At 51.0% G+C, this 6,441-nt stretch overlaps 1 protein-coding gene across 2 annotated transcripts in view; it reads right to left on the reverse strand.

Annotated features, from left to right (window-relative positions):
* LOC125958261 (cationic amino acid transporter 2-like) overlaps nt 1–5,993 on the reverse strand; it is a 12,124-nt gene extending 6,131 nt beyond the window's left edge. For both annotated transcript variants that reach the window (XM_049691499.1, XM_049691498.1), the window contains exons 1-2: nt 5,066–5,993; nt 1–143 (exon numbers count right to left, since the gene is read on the reverse strand). The exon at nt 1–143 is cut by the window's left edge and continues 305 nt beyond it. The gene's annotated coding sequence lies outside the window, so the exon portion shown is untranslated. The remainder of the gene's footprint in view (nt 144–5,065) is intronic.
* Nucleotides 5,994–6,441: the final 448 nt, after the last annotated feature.

Below are 6,441 nucleotides of genomic sequence, written 5' to 3' on the forward strand. Positions count from 1 at the left end.
GATTTCTCTTCACCTTCCGCAAAGAAGACTCTGGTACCCTCGCTGGTCCGCTGGTGTGTGCCGGTGTGTGCAGGTGTGGCTGTATGGCTGTGTGTTTGTGTGTGTGTAGTTGGTTGAGGGTCGTGCCAGCCTTATCTTGACGCCTGCCGGGTGAAGGACACGTAGAAAGGAGGTAGAAGAAGTGAGTTATCATCGAAACGGGCTACGAACGGCAATCGATGGCATTCGTTCGAATGGACGCATATCTTCAATTAGGTTATCACTACACCCGTCCCCTCCGCCTTGACTTCGCCTCAGAAGAGTCCGAAAGGCTGCTGCTGCTACTGGGTGCCAGCACGTGATGGTGTACCAACAAGCAATGACGAGTCAGCTGTTCAAACGTCTTTATGGCCGCAGCTTAGAAAGAGGCAATAAAGGGGAAGGAGTCGCAAACGAATCACGACCGAAAGACATACTGTCCAGTCCACTGATACCGATCTGCCTGTAGCTTCCTCTATTATTGCTGGTCCCACTGATAAGCATGGTTTGTACAGTTCGATGTCCAATAACCTGTCAGAAAACATGGCATCGGACAAGGTTAAATGGTTTAGCTGTTCCGCATCGACAGAGAACGGAAGCAACGAAGCATTCGATACGATGCTTCGGCCGTAACGGCCGTAGTGATTAGATTAGAACTATTTCCTTTCATTCGGCAACGGTGTCACGGCACACGCGCCGGTTCGGTTGTTAATCGCTTCTTTTACATTCATCTTCTGTCGCTGAGCCCTGCGAGCAATCTGCTAAACACGCGTCGGCTCATCGCCAAGACGTTGCTTACTTGGTAGACGCACGACGGAAGGTCAGGGCGTCGGGTCCAAGATCAAGCATGACGGGCAACAATGTACGTGGGGTGGGGACGATGTGATCTCTTGGTAGTGGCAGTAACATTTGTTTGGGCTCGAAACATTGGTGCATGAAGGACAGCCCGATGTAATTACATGTTTTTTTTTGCGGATTCCTGAGGTACTGAGGCAGATTGCAGAGTCAGACACTGTCAGATTGCGTAATTTGTGAAGCTTCGGGACCGAATCCATGTTTCTTTTCCATATGGTTTTGGCTAGTATAGTGATGATCAATAGATTGATCGAGAGTTACTCAAGAGATATGCTACGACACTCAATGCTTCCTCAGGCACTGGATTGACACTGATTAGTGGAATGATCATAGATCACTGGCTTGACCTTCTACAAGAGATTGGATTTGATTCAGCTACTCTTCGCTTTCGATTTGCCTCCAGAGTGCGCAACTTTTTTCTCAAATTAATGCTGACCAGCGCTATGATAACCACACATTCGTAACGCAGCTGTGGCTTCATTAAAATCATCTACCAATTATTTTTGAATAATTGACCAAACGCACGCACTGCTCGTGAAAGTTATTTTTAACTCTATAGTCATGGCGTGAAGCGCAGTGACGATAATAGATTGCTAAAGATCTAGGGAATGCCTGGATCGCGGGAACATTGGTTCTCTTGCCTATTTTACTAGTCCGAGCATTTTATAACACTGGGCACAAGCACGTACAAATGAGGTACGGGGGCAAAATTTTGCAACATTTTACTTACTTCAGTCGAACAACACTACGCTGTAACGTTCGCAACCACGCACGGCCACTGCCAAACATAATCGAAGCGTAATCAGTGGTGACCCCACCGCCGCCATTGAACTAGAAATAAAGCTCAGCACAGAGCTCTGCTGAATGGTATCTCCATGGGAGCACTTGTACTGGCCACAATCGGACGAGGGTCTTCAACCATTGCTAGTGTCATTAGCGAAATGAGAGAATGGTTCGTCCTGATACCGCCCTGTCCCTGACACCGATTTCCAGGCTGACTCCGATTTGACAAATCCGCTTGAGTCATCGGAGCCGCAGCCGCCAAAGCAGGCATCATTAACCATTATCACAAGGAGCTCTCTAGCTCACCCACCACAGCCTGCAATCAGCTGCGGGGTAGTAAACAAATGGCCGATAACAGGCAGAACAGCTGCATTGAATCGCATGCAGGCGAGACGTTCCATGAGCACTTTGATGCGTTTCGTCGGTTGCTGCATGTTGTATCGTGCATCTTTACCCAGACAGTCGGCATCTATAGTAGGCTGTTATTTGGAGGCTGCCTCGACTCTCGAAGGGCACAACTCATAAACAGCCGACGACGACGACGACGGGGCGTTCACTTTTCCAATGGGCAGCACGCCAGCACAAAAAAAAAGCGCAGCAACTAAGGGCATAGTCGCTCAGTATCTAGTTCGCTGCGCTACTAGCACTAGCCATCCCTCCGGTGATGGCCACGGCCCGCGGAATGCGTTGCGTTAATTATTACACTTTCCACACTTTACACTGCAGAGTGTTGGGTGGGAAGAGAAGTGGGCTGGAGGGGTATCTACTAAGCGAACCCCTTCCTCGCGCACCTTCTTTCACTTTCGCGCGCTTTAACACCACGTCGCGGTTGATGTCGCCGGTGCACGCATAACCATCATCATGGTGGTGGCATCATGGCGGTGCGGTGGTGGAGGTGTTCCGTGAACCGAGACTAAAAATTGAAATTAAACAAACTATGCACAAAGGGAGGAAGGGGTGCGCGGGTGCGGCGATCACTAGCATCGCTTCGAATGGGGGTGCTCGCCGATAGACCCAGGCCGCTAGGCCACTGCTCTTAGGTGCTCTTGGACTAAACATACACAACATGAGGCAGTATGATCGCGTGCGAGCATTGTTGGCATAGTGCATCGCGGGAGATGGTGGTGGTTGCGTGACACAACACACGCCCACACGCCCGGCCCTCTGCTGCGGCCGTGAAAAGCATCCGATGGGATGGGACGCGATACGCGAGTTCGATCCTGATCAGATGCGACGGCAATGGTCACCGCCACGAACCCAAAAGGGCTCTTATTTGGTCAGGGCTCATTAAACATCTCGCCGGATGCCATACAAGGGGAAGTGATTGCGTTAGCGGTTGCGTATTGGTTCCAGTCAGTCAGGAGGAAAGTCCGCCCTTGCGAGGTGAAAGCACCAGAATCGTGGTCGCCGAGGAGAGAGAGAGAGAAAGAAAGAAAGGAATGGACAGAGGGGACTGGTATCATTGTATGCTTAGTGATAAATCCGCGCGATACGCCGCTAAACACAGCGATAATACGCACCGGATGGATGATGATGGGTATCGGAAGTGAGCCTACCATAAGGCCGTTTTGCTATCTTCCCTAACCCCCCAGCCAATCGGATCATTGTGCGTAATACACGTGCCAATGAGCAACCAATTCATTCAACAACCGAATTATGTTGTTTCGATTTGTTAGTGGTTGCAGTATGGCAAGCGACGGCGATACTACGCACCTCGGAGAAGGCTTACTAATTGCTTTACAAGGGCCCCTCCAAACGGCAAATGAGTTTGAGCGAGAAATTTGTTAGAAAAATGGCCACTTTACGAGCAGAGTAAAAGGTAGTCTTCAGCAAACGGTGCAACAGCATGAGAAAACCTATCGGAAAATCATAAATGGCATCTCGTAGGTCTGTAACCACCGAATTTCCCCTGGTGGTTGATCGCATCAACAGCTTTTAGCTAATTACGGCTTTTAGCTGGCACAAACTAGATTGGAGTAAAACTAGACGTAAGAGTCTGAACAACACCCCCGAAATGACACTGATAAGCAATCAGCAAGTATGCCAAGTGAAAGGAAACCAGCGTATAAATAGCGAGTGAGAATAGCATAAATCCTTCCCTTAAAACATCAGCAACAGTAAGTCCGGAAGGAACAAAATGTGCATCCGTGTAAGGAAGTTCGGGTTTATGACGTTTACAGTAATAAAAATGCGCAATTGCGCTATGCTACCGACGGCTGACACTTGTGAAATGTTCCGTATTACGCTTTCGGGCGAACGGAACAGGTGTGGTTGGATAAACTCGCGGTATATGCCGCAGAGCCACCCAGTTGTGGATCACGCTCCGCTGGATGGTGGTGGAGGAAGTCAAAACCACAACCACGACCGCCAGTGAGTCCGAGTCCGTGGGTATTGTGTAATTGTAGCGTTCTCTCGCGCCAACGACAGATGACAGTGCAGTGAAACGTGCGTCCGCCACCGTTGTAATCGGAGAGTCTCGGTTTTTAGAGATAAGAAGTACGGTATCTTCTTTGTCGTCTTACTTGCAATCCGGGGAAAGAGCTCCGGGAGGCTGATTCACGGTAGCGGCCCGTCGTGGCCCATAATCTAGGCCACCTAAACATCGTTATCCTCTCCGAGACGCTGTGGTACGGATGAGGACATATAATTCGCTTTTGCGCCATCATTACACGGCTGGCAAGGCGTAGAACGGATGCTGCACTGTAATTTGAGAAGCATTACACTTTTCCTACAGAAATACGAGGTCGTACATGAAGATTTCCAGCTGGATGGAGCACCTGGAACCGCGCCAGCTCTTCCAGCACCGAGCACAGTATCTGCTGCAGTTGCATTCGTATCTTTCCCCTCGACATGTGGTGCGATTCGAAATTAACATTTCTAAATTGCGCCACCAATTGATCGGTACTGTTTGCTGTACGTCAGTGTGCACGACGTACACTAATTGCTATCCATGGCGCTATCTATACTGGCGCGACTATTTGCACCGTTTGTTTTTATCTCAAAATATTTTCCCTCGCCCGCCAGGCAGTGCGAGAGGAGAAGAATTGAATTTCGGAACAGCAAGGAATGCCCGGGGACGAATACAGATACACAGCCTCGACCATGGTGCTACACACAGCCCCCATCAGCCTTTGACAAATGACGATCGTTGAGTGATGGTTGATAAGAGATAGCAGCAGCAGCAGCAGTGCTCGAAGGACCGACATCGGTGACAACCACCGGGGGCCTGTGACGACGACGGAACGCTCGCACAATCTCGAGGGTTGTTTATCTCAGAAAAATCCCTTTTCAGTGTGAGTCAGGTTGCAGGTTGGTCCCGTGATTCCCTTGGAACGTCACCCAGATGGTTCCCTAAACCTTGAGGGATCGCATTCTTCTCGTCTTCTTGGTTTCCGTGCAGGATACTAACCGTGTGTTGCGCTCGGGATGTCGCTGCTCACTCGAATCAGGAAGCGTGCCGGTAATGGCCAACGGTAGCCAAGGTAGCCGGTAAATCCGTGCTGCTCATCACATATATACGCTAGCTATATGAGGGGCACGTAGACCGTTCTGCAGCAGCAGCAGCACAACGTTGGGCATCATAACGGGCGACGATACGCACACGGGACGACAACACACTAGTGCAGTTACGCTTATCACTGAGCGCCGCTTCCTCGGCATACGATAACCATCACTTCACGACGAGCAACAGAACGAGCAATATCGGAGCGTAAAGATCTTTTCACTTGGCACAACACCACACTCGAGCCGCTAGCTGGCTGGCTGGTTGACTGCCCGTCGTTTTGGCTAACGTTTGATACACCGGGTCGTTTCACCGAAAATGGAACTGCTACAATGATGAGCAGGTGGGTTGGCGTTGGCGATGGAAACCTCAGCAATATACGTCTTACGTCACAGCCCTCCCGGTAGGTCCGCGTGTGTGTGGTTTGCGTGCCTAGAAGATGGTTTCCTATAGCCCGCGGCCGAGGCAACAATACGGATTGGATTCGACTCCAATGACACTCGAGCTCGATTGTGAGGATACTATGAAGATGGCCACTCACCGTTGTACATACACTCTACACACCATAAGCTCTCGCCGCGAATGTGATTTTAATTACCGCGATCGATGTTGATCTTCAATTCACTTTACTGCCAACACCGGAATATGTAGTTAGAGCAGCTGGACACCACACGAACGCGCACGCCAGAGCACGCACCTCCTCACCAGCAGGATACGGTAGCCACTGTGCCACCACCGAACGAACCGTACCGAATGAATGGTTGACCGCGAGTGAGCGATGATGACGATGGCACTCGCGGATCGCACGCTTCGCGCTCTAAGAAGCACCTATCGTTTGTGCGGACAGCTAGCGCTCCGCAGTAGCCCAGCCGCCCAGCGCAGTAGGTGTAACGCAACGCCGACGAGTCGTTGCCGATGGCCGCATCTGCTGCTGCGGGCTGCCCGGTACGCTTACTATCACTCCCTTGGTTACGCAGCTGTGGTCGTGCCGTCGTAGACCGCCTAACACGGCTGCTGGCTGGCTGGCTGGCTGGCTGGCGGGCTCGCGACAAACAAGACAAGAGGCACTAAGGCCGATTGGTTATCTCTTCGGACGACTCGCCGTCCGATGGATCGGCTCGGTATTGGTTTTACGGCGACTGTGCGAACCACCGTCATATGGCTTCCGAGCGGTGCTAGCATTTGTTATTGTTTTCATCATCCATCCACCCGATTGCCGTTATCAAGGGACGAGCGAGCGGCCAGGGCAAAGCGGATCCACGAAACGCGCGGATCGATCCCCG

The sequence above is a fragment of the Anopheles darlingi genome, chromosome 3 (assembly GCF_943734745.1).
Source record: "Anopheles darlingi chromosome 3, idAnoDarlMG_H_01, whole genome shotgun sequence".
NCBI lineage: Eukaryota > Metazoa > Arthropoda > Insecta > Diptera > Culicidae > Anopheles > Anopheles darlingi.